Raw genomic sequence first — 15,779 nt, 5'->3', positions numbered from 1 at the left:
AGGCTGACAGAGTTCAGTGCATGTAGCCTGGAGGTTCTCCAAGTAGCCTGATGTTTTATGTCTTTGGGATGTTTTTGTCTTCCTTCAGTTGTATTCAGTGCTGGTATTGTGTTTATATCAGCAAAATTCTGGATTATTGCCTCTTTTTTTATTTTTTTAAACAAACATCTGCTGCTTCTGCTTGCAGCTCATCATACCACTGCATCCTGCCAGCGGGGAGAAGCTCCAAGTAGGATGTGGGTGGCAAACGTGATGCTCCATGGCAGGCAGAGAAGTTCAGCAGAGCTCAGCCCACCACTGTTCTGGGTGACACAAAACAAACCCACTCTGTCTCAGCTGCTCCTTAGGAAAAGGTACTGCTGGATTCAAGGAGGGAATGAGGTGAATCTTCCTGCTCTGATGGATTGCAAAGCCACAGGACAGAGAGCTTGAGGAAAAATAGCTCTTGAAGTGTGTTTTGATCAGGTCCCAGAGTACCCCACGGCTGGAAACTTGGTGGAATCACAGCCCAGAGGAGAGGGGTTGGGCTGGCAGGGTGGTCATGTGGCATCCTCCTGGATGCTGATCTGCTTGGAACCAGGCACGCATGGGGTGGAGGAACTGCTGCATTATTGTACCCACAGGATTTCAACAAGGACTCCCTGGGGACCTGGTGCCTTGCTGGGAGATGGCACAGCTTCATCTGCTGGGGTTCCCACCCCCATCCAGCTTCCAGTGCCAGCCCCACGACTCCCAGCTCTCCTGCCTGATCCCCTGCACTACAAACCCCTGTCACCTCCCCCTCCCAGAGCAGCTACTGGGGCATGAAGCCACCAGAAGCCAAGGGAGCCCGTCACCCCTCGTGGCCACACACACCACCCTACTGCCATCCCCTGTTCTGCATCCCGAAACCAGCATATGAAGAGGAATGTGAGTAAACACGGACCCCCCCCCCCAGCCCCCTCCCATCCCAAATTCCAGCGAGTGCCAAAGAGAGGCCGCTGATGAGCAGGAACAGTTTCAGTCACCTCCGTATTTACTTATGAATTCCAGCCAAAGAGGCGACAAAGGTGCTGGAGACCTCCCACCAACCAGGCTTTTCACCCCTCACACCCCAGCATCTCCTCCCACTGCCCAAAGGAGCAGGTACAGTTCCCTGTGTCCCAGGTAGTTTCCCTCTGCTCAGTCATTTTCCCTTTGCTCCTGTCTGCCAGTGCCTCTCCTCGCCTGCCTGCCTATCTTTCTCTATCCCTTTCTTTCTGCATTTGCTGGAAAAAAGGTTTCTACATAAGAAAATGTGATAAAATCAAAAGAGAAATTGAAAGAAGCACCTTAAAGCTTGCTAGACAGCCATTTTTTGTGCAAGATCAAGGGCCAAATTCTGCTTTCATCACACTGGACAAAAATCTGGACAATCTCTCCTTGAATTAATGGCATTCCTTTCTAAGGGGAACAGAATTTCATTCATTTGCACCTTGTACAGCAGCAGAGGGGCCATTAATCCTTACAGCTTCCAGTCACGTCTGCCCCAGTTCACAGCTCCAGCCAGTCCTGCATGGGAAGTCCCAGATCATTTTCTCGCATCCTTCCTTGACTTGTCAGCTCATGATAAACAGCATCTCGTCCCGATCCCAAATGTACAAGCACAATGAGTGATTACATCACCCCCAAACCCACTCCAATAAGATAAAATGTAGCTTGCATCCAATTTGGATAACTCCACTTTCCCCAGTGGGCTCTCTCCTCTCATGTGTAGCACTCAGGAGCCAAAACCTGGTGTCTGCTGCAAGGCGTTCAACCCACCACCATCCCTCCCTGGAATTCGGGGATTATTGGTCCAGGTTCCTGCCAGAATCACTGCTGGGGGAGCCTTATTGCAGCAGATGCTCAGAGTTGCTTCTGGGAAGAGAGGCTGCCCTCACTCCCTGCCAACAGCAGAGCCCTGAAACCACCTTCCCAACACCAGGTCACAGCCCTGAGAAGAAGGTGGGCGAGTGCTGGAAACTCTAATTTTCATCTGTGCCATCAATAGGGAGAGAGACCAAACTCCTTTAAAAGCTGAAGTTGGCTTTCAAGGTTTTGAATCTGATCTGTTAGAGCAGCAGATTTTCTGCTGCTTTCCAAAGGGAAGCTCCAAAACAGACAGCAGACAGGTACCGTGATGGCTGGGGATGTGTGTTGGAGTGAGGGAGCTTTGCCCAGGTGTTAAGGCATGTGCTGGACTTGCCAAGCAGATGCTGCAAGGCAACAGAAGACTTAGTCTTGTGCTCTCAGGAGGAATCTGACCCCCTGTGTGGTGCCTTCAGCACATGGTTACCATGGGTGGGAGCACCAGACTCTTGGCAATGTTGACTCCTTCACACCAGGAACATAAAGACCATAAATAAGGAAATAGAGCCACGGGACACAGTACCTGTGGGAATGAGCCCCACACCCAGCACAGAAGGTCACTGCAGAGACCTCTTCCAAAACCTTGCTCCAAGCCTGCCCTGGGCATATGGAAGGAGCCAGGCTGGCACAACTGGCCCCCAAGTCCCACTGACCACACCTGAAACCCCTCTGAGATGGGTGCACTTATTTATTCAGATCAGGGGGCAGCAAATCAATTATGATTTTATAACGTGGACAAACACTTAAATCTCAGTATGTCTGCACTGAAAGGTCAGCAAGACGCTGCCAGGGAGTGAGGAATTCCCTCTTAACACCTCTGAAGAGCCTAGAAGGGAATGCAGAAGGCCAAGCTAGCATCTCAGCAGTACAGCTGCCTTTCAGGACTTGCCTTCCCAAGGCATTGGAGCACCTTTGCCCTTGGGAGTGGGTGTGGGATTAAAACAAGAGCACGGGGATCTGGCAATATCCGGGAATAGTGGCTTTCTGGGCACTAAAATGAGCTGTGAAAGGGGAGCCTGCCAGTGTTTGGAGGGGGCTGGGGTGCAGATGGGGAGCAGGCAAGAGCACTTCCTTGCTTTACATCTCTGGGGCTGCTGAGAGCCCCTGGGTGAATAAAGCTCCAGCTTCCTGCCAGGTCTTAAACCTTTGCCGTAAGAAACATTTTTAAAATAAGCAAATAGAGGGAAATCCTGCTGTTTGCTGTCTTACTGCGGGAAGTGCTTGGCATAGGAAGGAGCAGGAGCTGGTGGCAGGCCAAGATGTGCTGCAGCACGGAGCAGAGGAGCAGCTCTGCAGAGAGGGTGAATGCTGCTGCAGGGCAGTGGAGCTCACTGCCTGGCTGCCATGCTCTGCTCTGCTTCTGCACCTGGGATTTCTCTGTCCTGCAAGCAGGAGGCCAGGGAGCAGAGGGGCAGAAGTCCCTTACCCCAGCAGCCATCCAGATGAACCTGTGGAGATGGGTTCCTGTGCTGGGATAGAAGGAGCTAAATGGGCTTTGGCACAGCACCTCACATCATTTCCCCCATTTGGAGCAGTTTGATTTTGACACACCACTGCAGATATGCTATAAAATTAGAGCAAGGGTGGAGGACAGCATCCCCTGAGCCCCACAGCATTTTCCTTCCAGAGCACAAATTTGGTTTGCCTAATTAGAGCTGGGGAGCTGTGAGAAATGAGTGGGAATAAGCCTGACTGACCCACTGGAGCCCAGCAGTGTGCTAGGGCAGCAGGAGCCAGTCCTTTTGAGGCTGCAGAAATCCCTGTCCTGAGTTCAGGCTGATGTGGCACAGTGATTTTTCTGCCCTAGAGAAACAGTCATCTCAGGCAACAACCCACAAAATACATCTTCTCACAGAAGCCTCTCAGGGTATTAGCAGATTTGGATGGGGAAGGGGGTCCTGGAGTTCTTGCTGGGTTTTCATTGTCCTCACAGCTGGAATGACCCTGTCGATTTACACAAACTTCTCCAGACACATGCCGGGGTTTATGCTCTGTTGGCATTTGCATTTCTACAGTCTGGACTCAGGCTGGGAACGTTTATTGGGTGGATTCTAGCAAAACAGAAGGCAAGGAATAAAAATAACTTCTTCTGGGCTGTGTTGATTGCTCTTACACCGGCAGAAATCCAGGTCAGCTCTATTGATTCTTAAGGAGTAACGGGGTTTATGCTGGTGTAACTTTGTCCCCAGAGCTGCATGAAACGTTCACAGCAAAACCTGAAATTACATGGAACTAGCAGAGCTTCACTTTTGGGGTTTCATTACAAATTTGAATCTCAGACCAAGCTTGTCGAAAAATTCCTAAAGGCTCGTGAACGTTTCAGTCAAGCCTTGGCCCAGAGTCAAACCGAGCCCAAGCTGATTTATAGCTTTGCATGGAAATAATGTGAAATCAGTGGGTTTTGTTTGGTCTCTAAACTGAAGCTGGATGCTTGCAGCTGAGCTTGGCTTTTGAGAGGTCAACTCTCTTTGAAAGACAAACGCAAACCTGAATCTGCAGTGGGAGCTGTAGGAGATGCTGTCGGGATTAAAAACATAGGCTGGATTTGCAAGGGTAATGAGAGGGGTGATTCCTACACAGCCCTTGGAGTATGAAAGAGTTCTGCTGCTGCTCCATGCTCAGAGCTGGGCAAGGAATCAAATGCAATTCATTAGGACATAAGGGCATGTAAGGATCATTTGATTCAGCTGGCTGCTGAAGTGAGCTAAATACTATTAGTCCTAATCTCTGACAGTCCCTGTGACTGCCTCTTGGAGAGGCAGGAGATAGCAGTGCTCCTCTGATACTCCACTTCGCACTTCAGGGATGGTGCAGCTCCCGCTGGTTATATATTGCCTGTGGGATTAGGATCTGCAGGCAGCAGGGAAGCAGTTGACAGTGTGGTTTGGCAGCGCAGACCTCCTCCCCAGCCAGAGCCGAAAGCACAGCGTTCACAGCAGCCCCAGAGGAGAGGGATAGAAAACTCCCTTAGCTGTGTGGGGCCACGCTCAGAGCCCAGTCAGCTCAGCTTGCTTCTCTTCATGGCCATTTTGGGGTGAAGGATGCCAGGAACGGACCTTGTTCCCAGAGCTAATGTGGAAATGGCCGTGGCTTGGTGGTACCAGGGTCCAATAAGCATGGGCCAAATCCTGCTGTGGCACAGCTGAGCTTGTGTTTGGCCACCTGCCTGAGAAGACCTATGGTCTCCTGGCAGCAAGTGAAAGAGCCTGGTATGGGCCAGAGGAAGGAACCATTTCTGCCCCAGAAGGAGGACAACAGCAGCCCTGGACTCCACGGCACCATGCGGCCTCTCCTTGAAGGCTGGTAGGGTGAGGAACACAGCATTTCCTCTGAGAAGCTTCCAGTCAGGTGCCTGGGTTTTTCAGAGTAGTGGTGGTGTTGTTTTAACACTCTGGTGCTGCCTGGGGCACCCAGATGTAATAAGAGCCCCACATGTCCCAGCCCTTGCTAGGAAGTGCTATCTTGGCTGTGTCACCACACTTGCCACCACAGAGGCAATTTTCAAATTGATTGGGTACTAGGAAAAAATTCTTCATTGAAAGGGTGGCCAGGAATTAAAAATGGTGAAATCACTGTCCCTGGAAGTGTTTGAAAAATATCTGGATGTCGACCTGGGGATGTGGTTTAGTGGTGAACACAGCAGTGCTGGGTTGATGGCTGAAATTGGTGTCTTAGAGGTGTTTTCCAACCTAAACAATTCTGTGATAAATCAGGAGCTGAGGTCAGCTGGGAGATCCTGCAGAAGGCACTGAGATAACCCAGGCAGGGTCTGAGGGGCTCCAGACAAGGAGCTGAAGAGCTGGGCCATCCTCACCTGCTCAGGGAGTTATGGCCTCAGGGATGGAAAAGATCCCCAGAAATGGGCCCCAACCTTAGGGCACTAAACCCAAGCCCTCCAATTCCCCAGTGAGCAGCATTCCAAATTCCAATTTGAGCAGCATCACGAGCCTTCTTCCTGCAGGACTATTTAGTTGGACCTCTTGGATGGCTGGGTAAGTTCCCATTTACATTGGTTGTGTTTTTTCCTTTGAATATATGTGACTGCTGTGTCCTGGTAGCTTAAGAGCAGTCCCGTTGGAGCATTTTAGGGACTGAGACTCCCTGGCAAAACTGTGCTTACCTAACCTGAGGCTAGAGAGCAACATGTAATCTTCCTGGGCAATCACAGCTAATGAGTGCAGTTCACATGTTAACTTCTGGCCAGCCATGCACAGAGCAAACAAGCCAAAATGAGATTAATTGAAAATCAGTTGAAGGGACTTGACATGTGCTCACAGAGATGGCCCAAGCAAAACTAGAGGCGAAATTCAATGGATAAATAACTCATTGTGACTTATTTGCTCGGCTCTACTTAAGTGGTTGATTATGTGGGTCTTTGGTTAATTGACTTATTGAGTGGCTGGCGTGGGTTTTTGGCTGCTCGCTCACTCCCTGCACGTTTTTGCTATTAACTCAGCTGTTTGATGGAACAAGTAGTCTATTGTCTGTTTTTTGCTGGCTAGGTTGGTGTTTGGTTGGATGTTGGCTCTTGGGCTAATTGAACACATCTGCTGCTGGCTGTACGGTGGCTTGCTGGGTTCATCACTGGCTCTTTGTTTCGTTGCCTGTCTGATGTGTTGGTGGCCCAGTTTGTCACGGATCAGATACTTCCCTACCTAATTGCCCTCCTAATTTCCTGCTCCTTTGAACTTGCAAACCAAGCTCTTGCTTTTCCCTGTTGCCATTTGGGGTTTTCACTGCCTCTTCCATCATCCTTGGGCTCCTAAGCGAGGACTCCTCCTCCCTGACCAGCTGCACTCAGTGCATCATCTCCAGGACACCTGAGGATTGTCACTGGGAAGGATGGACATTTTCTGGAAGTCCATTCCCAGCTGTAGCTGTGTTCTGCAGCCCTGGCACAGCTCCAACCTGACCTTTTACCTTTTCCATTGAATTCCTCATCGTGTCTGCTGGGAAATGTGGCACAGGAGTGTTTGGGTTAGAAACAGGTGGGATGTTGGCTTGCAAGGAGGCTTCAGCTAGAGCAGGGAAAGGGGAGGGAAAGAAGGGAAGTAGAGAGGAGATGAGACGAGACCTGGGCAGGAAATTATCTCTGGAAGTCTATTTAAAAGCTCACTTGACTATGACAAGTGCTCTTCATGCTCTTCTCTTTGTGTTTGGCCCTGACCTAATTTTACTTTTGGGGTGAAAGAGTATTTTTCCACTGTGGTGAGAACCATTCCTCAGAGTTTCATTCTGGGTAGGTTAGAAACTGGCATGATGTAGTGAAATGTATGTCTGAGAGCCAGGAGCCAGCTGAGGGGATGTCATGAGGGACAAGGGTGGGAAGGAGGGGGAGCATTCCCTGTGCTCTTCCTCCATGCCTTGCTGGAGCACCTGAAATCCATTAGCAGACGGGTCCCTGCGGGCAGCCTGGCTGGGCTGGGCTCTGGCTGATGTGGGAGGTGTTGACTGGAGCTGAAGCTGGCTTGACAAGGCCCCAGGGAGACACTCAAATGAGCTTGTTTACAGCTCTCCTGCTCTTCTGTTTCATCTGCCATGCCTGTAAAACACTCTCATGGAGGAGATGGCAGTGTGTGTGTCCTGCTGTGCTTCCTGCTCCTCTGGGGAGCCCAGCAGGATGCTTGGCAGTGTTGTGACACATGAGGTAATGCAGGTGTCCCCTACAACTCCCAGAGGGGCCCTTTTGTGTGTACCCTGTCCCTCAGGCCCAGGGAATGAATTGGCCCTTCAGGTCAAGGTTAAAGTCATGGCCAGGGTAGGAATGCAATAAAATACGCTCTGGAAGAATTCATGCCTCAGATGAATTCATCCCTGGGCTTTGCAACCCTAGGAGATCTTGTCCCCAGTCATGGCTCAGTGGAACATCCTGAGGGATGCTTGTTGCTCCTCTTGGACACTTGGTGAAACCCCTGGTGTACAGGCAGAACCAGCTGCTTCCCTGGCTAGGGACACAGAGGAAGAACATCCTGCCTGTCTGGGCAGTTTCTGTTGCCCCAGCCTCCCTCTGCAATGCCACACACAAGATATCCTTTGACCTTTTTTGTCCTCTGCTCCAAGTGTGGGATTTTCCTGGTGATCTGCAGCACTGGGTTTGTCTATCAACCCTGGGGCTGCAGCAGGAGCAGCCCCTCTGCAGCTGATCTCAGGGACAGGAGAAAAGTTATTTTTGTCCTGTGATGTCCAGGCCTGGTTCCCTGCAGGGGAGAAGGATGTCTGTGCCCTTGGGCAATTCCTTGGAGGAAAGGGGTGGGATAAAGAGGTATCACTGAGGTCAAGCTTTCTGTTCCAGACCTTATCTTGGGTTTCTTCAGCTGTACAGTGGCCAAAACCATCGAGGAGAATGTGATGAATGCAAATCTAAAACTTAGGAGTCCACTTGAGCAGCCAGACTCGCTCAGTGGGGATGAGGAGCACATCTGGTATTGAAAGATCTTCCTCCAGCCATTTGGTTGCACAAGGAATGTGCAGGGAAATAATTCTTCCATTAGCAGTCAAGTCATCTTCTCCCCACCTGTCTCATTCTTTCCCTTTTTCCATTTCTGTGGCTCCAGCAGGCAGCCTGGGCTGGGCTGGCAGGAGCTGTCCTGGGGCATGACAGGGAGCAAGGAAGACGCTGCCTAAAGCTCCCTGAAGGTCAGTGAAAGGTAAGGGAAGAGAAATAGGCCAAATTCTACACATTTTTGTTGCTGTCTGAAGTTTCTCCTGTCTTGGAAAATGCCTGCAGGGCTGTCTTGCTGGAAGCCCTCAGAAAAGCACAGGGCTTTGGGAGGGCAGATGAAATGAAGGTGAACCGGGGGGGTAGATTTGTTTGTTTAGTTTCTTGGAGAGGCAGTGAGGAAGAAAAAAGGTGAGTGATGGGGTGATTTCCACTTAATGTCAGTTGAAACAAGGGAGAGAAAGACAGGAGTAGAAAAATAGGAAGAGGCTAGACCAGCAGTGGATTATGTGTCTGTAGCCTTTGAACTTCAGAGGGTCAGATGCGTTTCCTGCAGAGCTCCTTGGCTCCCACTTGGAACCATCAGAGGCACCAGTGCAGTGTTCCCATAGGATGTGACAGGAGTCATTCCTGGGAGTGATGCCCTTAGAAAAGAGCCCTGCCTGGCACCTGGGGCTGCCTCTATCCCACGGGATACCCATTTATGCCATCAGTTTCCTGGGGAGTACGTGGATAACATGGAGCCCTCTGAAATGCTGCTGCAAGGACTGGATCAGCTGCTGCTCCTGGGTGGATTTACTGTGACAGTTTGTGCAGATTAAAATAAGACATGGCCCAAAGCCAGCACCCCAGCCACTGGGACAGCCGGGATGCAGCATCTGGATCAGCTCCATGATGTTTCTGCGAGCTGGTGGTTCCTCTGATGCTGGTACCTCTGTCCTCCCTGGCTTCCATTAGCCCCTGCCAGGATGTTTCCTTAGCTACTTCCCCAGCAGCCTGTGGCTGCTCCACTGCAGCCAAGCTGGACTGTCTGAATTAAGCAACGAGCATCTCCACAAAGCTAAGAGCCATCCAGAAAGTACTGTAAGGATGGGGATGCAGGAGGAGACCAAAGGGGAGGGGTCCTGGAGCCAGCAGGGTTTGTGAATGCCCAGCCCAGCACAAATTTCATTTATCCTGGGCTTCCAAACTGAGTTTTTTAGCCCCAGTGAAGTGAGGACAAGTATTAATGTGTGGATTTTTGTTCTATAGTAAGGAAGAATTTTCTGGATGAAAGCTTTAATTAGATTTGTTTGGACCATGTTCACATGCCTCCTGGGTTCACTTTCTCTGAATGCTTTAAATAACAGTTTTATTGGCAGGAACATTTGTGCAAACTGCAAATTTGGGGTCAGCATCTCAGCTGATATCAATCAGCGCGGGCCTCTCTGAGGTGGTGGAGGTACACAGATTTACACCACAGAAAGGCAGACTCCCTAAACGAATATTGAGAAATTAGTCTTGGAACATAAACTTGGAGAGAAAACCTCCAAGTGTTTGTACTGGAAACCCTATCCTGAGGCTGCAGCAGCTTTCGAATTGCAGCAGGGAGCATCAAGCCCCGGTCAGCAGGGATCCTGGCGTCCTCCTGCACCTCCTCACCTCCTCTGTCTCCCCACACTGCAATGCTCTGTTCCCAGCCAGCCCTTCCACACTGCTCACCCTCTTGTTGCCACCACCCAGGCTGAGCTCCACAGTCTGGACTGGCTGCCCCTGCCGCACAGAGAGCCCTCACCCTTCTGGGACATGATCCAGCTCAGCTCCTCACTGGGGGCTTTGGGGGTGTTGGGTTTGGAGGCCTTGAAGGATGGAAACTTAGGGGGGCTGGGACTGAGCCTGGGGATGGCAGGAGAAAAAGGAGGCGAGAGGCCCTCTTATTGCTGCCCCCTGGAGGAACTGGAGCATGCCCAGAAACAATAAATGTCCAGCGATGATTTGATGTGAGTTAGGATGGAAAAGCATCACAGAGGGTGCGTCTGAGACAAATTCACTTTAAACTTCAGTGAACTCTTGAACAAATTCTTGTGCCTTTGCAAAGCTGTGTTCCATATGAGCTAGGAATCCTTGGAAAGGCGGCTGTTCCCTCGCTGGGATGCAGAACCTGCTCAGGACACCTTTGGCCAGTGCTGCAGGTGGGGAAAGGTGAGGTCAGGGATGGCTGGGCTGGTGCAGGAACACGGGAGGGTGTTGCAACAGGAGGGAGCAGAGGTGCTGGATGTCATGCAGAGAGGATATGCTGCCTCAGCTCTCTGTTAGTCCAGGGGGCATTCAGGAGCAGACCTAGCAGGGGTCAGGTCCAGACATGGCATTGCTGGAAGGATGCTTCACTGGGTGCAACAGTTTTGCACCCAAAATACTCTCCAACACATCTGTCTTGCATGATGCAGACTGCAATATATTGTAAGAATGAGCTGCAAACCTAGAAGAAGAGGCAAAAACTTCTCCCAGGTTACTGCAGGTAAAATCAGAGAGAGCAACCATCATGGAATCATGGAATATCCTGAGCTGGAAGAGACCCACAAGGATCGTAGAGCCCAGCTCCTGGCCCTGCACAGGACAGTCCCAGAAATCCCACCATGCACCTGAGAGCGTGGTCCAAATGCTTCTTGAACCATGGTCGAGGTCTTTGTGGACTTGCCATACACCACCTGTCCGGTCCCACACAGTGATGGGGACAGAACTCTCTGTCCCAGCTGGCACTGGCCCCTGAAGCAGGACTGGAAGAGGACTCAGGTAGGATTTGGGGCACCTTCTGGGAGCATCAGCAGCCTTTCAAAGCCCGCATTTGATTTCAGCACCCTTGGCTCAGCCTAGGGGCTGAGCTCTCTTGGGCAGCTTTCCCTGTGTGGAAACAGACAGCTGGAACTGGAGCCCCTCAGCACTGTGCCACTCTTGCAGGGGCATCACACCTCCCTGGCTCTCACAGCCCATTTTAGGCAAATTCTGCACATCTGGCTGGAGCCCCCAGTTCCAAAACTCCCTGTGCAGGACTGCAGGTGGACAGATGGTTATCATCCTTCCCTGACCTAAGCAGATTATTCTTGCTTCCTAGGCCAAACCTCTCGGAAAGGAAGGATCACATCAGGTGTGCAAAGCAGGCATAAACGCCACCCAAACCAATTAATTACCTCACTGATCACCACTGCTCTGCATGTGGGGCCAAGGGGAGCTGCTCCCTGCCTCCCCAGGCACCCAGAGTCACAGTGAGTTATTCAGAGAAGGGCAATCCCTGTTTTGCTGAGAGGGGCACGGGGAATCCAGGCCAGGACTTGTCCATCACTATCCATCCCCAGAGCACTGGAGCAGAGCCCTGGGGTGAGGCAGGTAAGGGGATCTGGGGGCCTGGTGCAGTCACCTGGAATAAGAGGGGAAGGAATGTGCAGAGACTGTGGCCTCGCTGAGGGGCTTTGAGGTGATGGGGGCTAGAAGAGGAGGGAACAAGTATCTCCTGGGGCTTTGTGGGGAGCACTGCTCTTCTGGAAATCGGGTGTCAGTCCCCAAAATAACAATGCAGCAGAGGGAAGATGCTGCATCCCACACATCCAAGGCTTGCCTGACCCCAGGGCTCAGCAGGCAGCACCTGAGCAGCCACAAAGCCACCTCACAGAGCAGTTTGGCTCTTTCCCCCATGGCTTCCATGCAGGGCTTCTGCAGCACAACAAGGGGGTCCTGCACAGGAGCACGTCTGTGCAGAAGGTCCTGGCATGCACAGCAAAAAGTATCCCAGACAAACAGAGCGAGTCCTCCAACTGCACTCCAGCACGGTTTTGGGGAGGGAGTGGGGGAAGGCCGGATGGGGGCAGCCCTGCCCTCACACCCAATAAAGCGGAGCCGTGTCTGGTTTGTATCGAAGGCAAAATGAGAGAGAAAAAGCTTCTCCAAAATGAGATTCCTCACATGACAGCATGCTGACATGCTCCGGAGTGATTCTGGCAAGAAAGGGGAGTGTTGAGCAGGAACTGGGGTTTGCAGGATTGCCCAGCCACTGGGGGAGCTTGGGGGGGCTGCCGTGCTCCCCCCTCCCCAGCCCTGCACCCTCCTGCCACCTCTGGCTCTGAAGCTGCCACCCAACCTTGGTGCTGATGTCACCAGGGCACTGCCCTGCTGAACAGGGAACTCTTTGTAATGCATGGGTTTGGGGTTTTATTTTCCCCCTGTTTTTCTCTCCCTATGGTCCCTTCAACTCTGGCTAAGCTGTCAGTGAAGGCGCCCAGCACCCCTGAGCTTTGCAGATTTGATGCTGGTGGTGCAGGTGTGTCCCCAGTTGGTGACAGGTCGAGTGGCACATGAGTTGGGTAATGCTGCCCCTACCCATGGGGGAAAGGGAGCAGGAAAACATCCGGCTCCCCGGCAAAATGTCTCCCTCTAACTCCATCACCCCCTGGACTCCGAGGAGCTCCTTGGATTTCACTCTTGGACAGCAGACTGAGAGGGAGCAGGCAGTGCACTCGGGGAAGCAAGTGCCCACACAACCTGGATTCCCGGGGAGCAGCTGCATCCCCACTGCTCTCTGGGAATGTCCCTCCAGAGCCATCCCTGCGGTTTCGGGCATCAAGTCCCCAGCCTGCGTCCCTTCAAGCTGTTTCACATCCCTCGCGGGGTCCCCGCAGGCTGGGGGAGCGCGTTTCTGCACCGCGCTGGTTTACGAGCTGCCGGCTTTGGCCCTGTCCCTGTCCTGTGCCTTATCCACGGGGATGGATCTCGGCTGCATGGGGCCAGGGACCGCGGGCGCCGCTCCCACCGACACGCGGGGGAACTCGCAGGCGCTTTTTCAAGCATCTGGTGGTTGAATATTTATGAAGTAGGAGAGCAAACCAAACACCGGGAATCAAAGGAAACTGAACCTGATACTCGCATTGCTAAAACAGTCAGGAACCAGTTTCTTCCTGCCGGCTGCAGGGCAGGAGCAGCGTGTCCGCTGGGACAGTGGAGTGGGAGGGAGCAGAAGAAGCCATCAGCCAGCTCCATTCCAGCAGGGCCAAGTCGGGCTGGTGACACTGGGCGCAGCTGCATGACAGCCACGCTGACTTACACCCCTGCTGCTGCTCCAGCCCCAAATATCCATCTCCTTCAGCAGGAACCCAGTCCTAAGGTCTTTTTGGGAGATTCAGTGTTGTCCCTGCATGGGTCTGGTGCAAAGAAATCCCTGTTGCTTTCCTGCCTGCAGACAGCTGGGGGACAGGGAGAGCCTCATCCATCCCGGAGAGGAAGAAACCTCTCGGTGACTGTTCCTACACGGGCTCAGAAGTTTTGGGATCTCTGTGCCACAGCCTTGGCTGCCATGCCAGCAGCATCAGCACAGGCAGCACTGGAGGCTGGGACTTGTGCAGCCAGGATGTATTTTTTCAATCTCTCTGCATTTATTTGGTTTGATTTATTTTAAATTATTTTTAACAGTTGTTCTGAGTGCTCCATGGAGCCTTTCTTCTTAGTTAGGAACTTGAGCAAAGCTGGAGCAGAAGGGAAATATTATCAGCCAAGCTGGGATTTCTACCACGTGCAGGGGTTTTGTGGCAGCCCCATGCCCTCCAGGACCATCCACCCACACTCACACACTGACAAAGCCAAGGAAAGGGTCTGCTCCAGTCACTCAGCCCTGGGAGCACAACATCCCATCCTTTCCCTAGCTGGCTGCTACCTTTGTGTCACCACCAAAGCTCTGCTGGTGACTTGCCTGTGTCCCTGCTCTGGGGCCACCAGGAGGACACTGGGAAGAACCTGCCCTCCCACTGCAGGAGGCAGTGCAAGGGGTAGTGATAACTTTATTCTCCTCTACAACAGAGAGAGGACCTCAAGCTCAAATATCCCAGATTTCCAGGCTTCTCCATGCTGATGGTTTCAGCCCCATCCTGGTGATGCCCTGCTATTCCCAAGGCTGACAAGCCTCACCCCCAGTGATACAGCAGCATCTTGGACACAGAGCCCAAGCTGAACCATCGCTGTTCACCTTCCTTGCTTGCCAAGCAGGGTTTTCTAAAAGGCTTTAGAAGACAGATGTGCTAGAGGGTCTCACCCTTGGAGATTCCATTACTCAGACGTGCTATAGGAGCAGGGAATATCTCCTACCACTCTTTGTCTCTGGCAGTGTGGAGGATGGAGGGAATGCTGGAGCTGCTCAGCAGTGGTACCCACGGCCCTGGCAGGAACTCTGCTCTGCTGTGTCTTGGCAGCTGCTGTTCCCAGAGTTTCAGTGGATGCAGCACAAACCCCAGCATTACCTCCTGGAGGGCTTTCCAGCTCCAAAACCTCTGGATTTCCAGCACATCTGGGGAGTGGTTTGCTGGGATGAGTTTCCAACAGCACCCATAAGCCTGTCCTGCCACTGCTCCCATGGGATTTGGAGGGAAGGTAGGCAAATCTTCCCCACATCAGGGGCACAACTTTGGGCTGCTTGCACATCCCCAGAGGAGGCAACACCAGGAGTTGTGGATGTTCCCTGCTGCAGAGGGAATCCAGCCAAGGAGTCCAGATCTGACATCATCCCAGGAAACAGGAGAGTTTCAACATGTTCAATGGGAATGATGCAAACGAACCCATCTGCAGGAGCCTTTCATGAGTTCCCATCCCACTCCCAGCTCCCACCCATCCTCCTGTCCAGGGCTGGACAGTGCTGGGTACACGTCTCATCACTGGGGTGGCACAGAGCAGGGGGAGGTCAATAAATCCCTTTGCCAACAGGAGATGATGCTGGAGGAGCTCACACAGGGGCTGTGTCCCAGGAATGCTGTCAGGATGGCATGGAATGCTGGAGGCACTGCCAGCCCCAGCCCTGCCAGCTGCCTGCTCCTGGCAGGACTGGGCTAAATGGGAGAGCCCTGCAGCAGGCAGTGCTCCCGGGGGATGGGATGGGTTTGGGTCCAGGCAACCTGGCAGGGGGTGTTGGTGGGGCACAGAGTGGGAAGAGGAGGGGAGGATGAATGGCTCTGCAGAGAAATCCATATCAACAATTTAATAAGACCTAAAAAAAGAGTCTCCCAGCTGGAATTCATCAGGGAGAGCTTTCCAGGAGTAATAATAAGGAAAGCAGACTCCTGCCAGCACAATACCTTCATGCTGGCTGGGTGAGGTGTGGTCCTGGGAAGTCAGGTTGGGCAGCTGATCAGCTGAGCAGGGACCAGGGGTGCCTCTGCAGTGGGGCAGGAGCTGCCAGGCACAGAAAGTCTTGGAGAAGGGAGACTTGGAAAGCCCTTTGCAGGCACTTGGAGCAGGGGCTGCTTCCCTACAGACAGCCCCTCCACCCAAAGCTGGGCTGGGGGCTGGGGAACAGGCTCCTGTTCCTTCCCAGGACTGGTGGTATTAAGCCTAAAAAGGGAATTGTTGGAGTCTTTACCAAAGAAGGAAGGCCGGCTGCGCTGCTGGCAGGCAGAGCTGGGGGGAGGGATGCCACAGTCCAGCCCACAGGTCTGGGGGCTCACTCCCCTGTTTGTCCTGG

The sequence above is a fragment of the Corvus kubaryi genome, unplaced genomic scaffold (assembly GCF_017639235.1).
Source record: "Corvus kubaryi isolate FWS band 111438036 unplaced genomic scaffold, C.kubaryi_AGA036_p1.0 134, whole genome shotgun sequence".
NCBI classification, from domain to species: domain Eukaryota; kingdom Metazoa; phylum Chordata; class Aves; order Passeriformes; family Corvidae; genus Corvus; species Corvus kubaryi.
Note: the sequence above shows the minus strand (reverse complement) of the source record.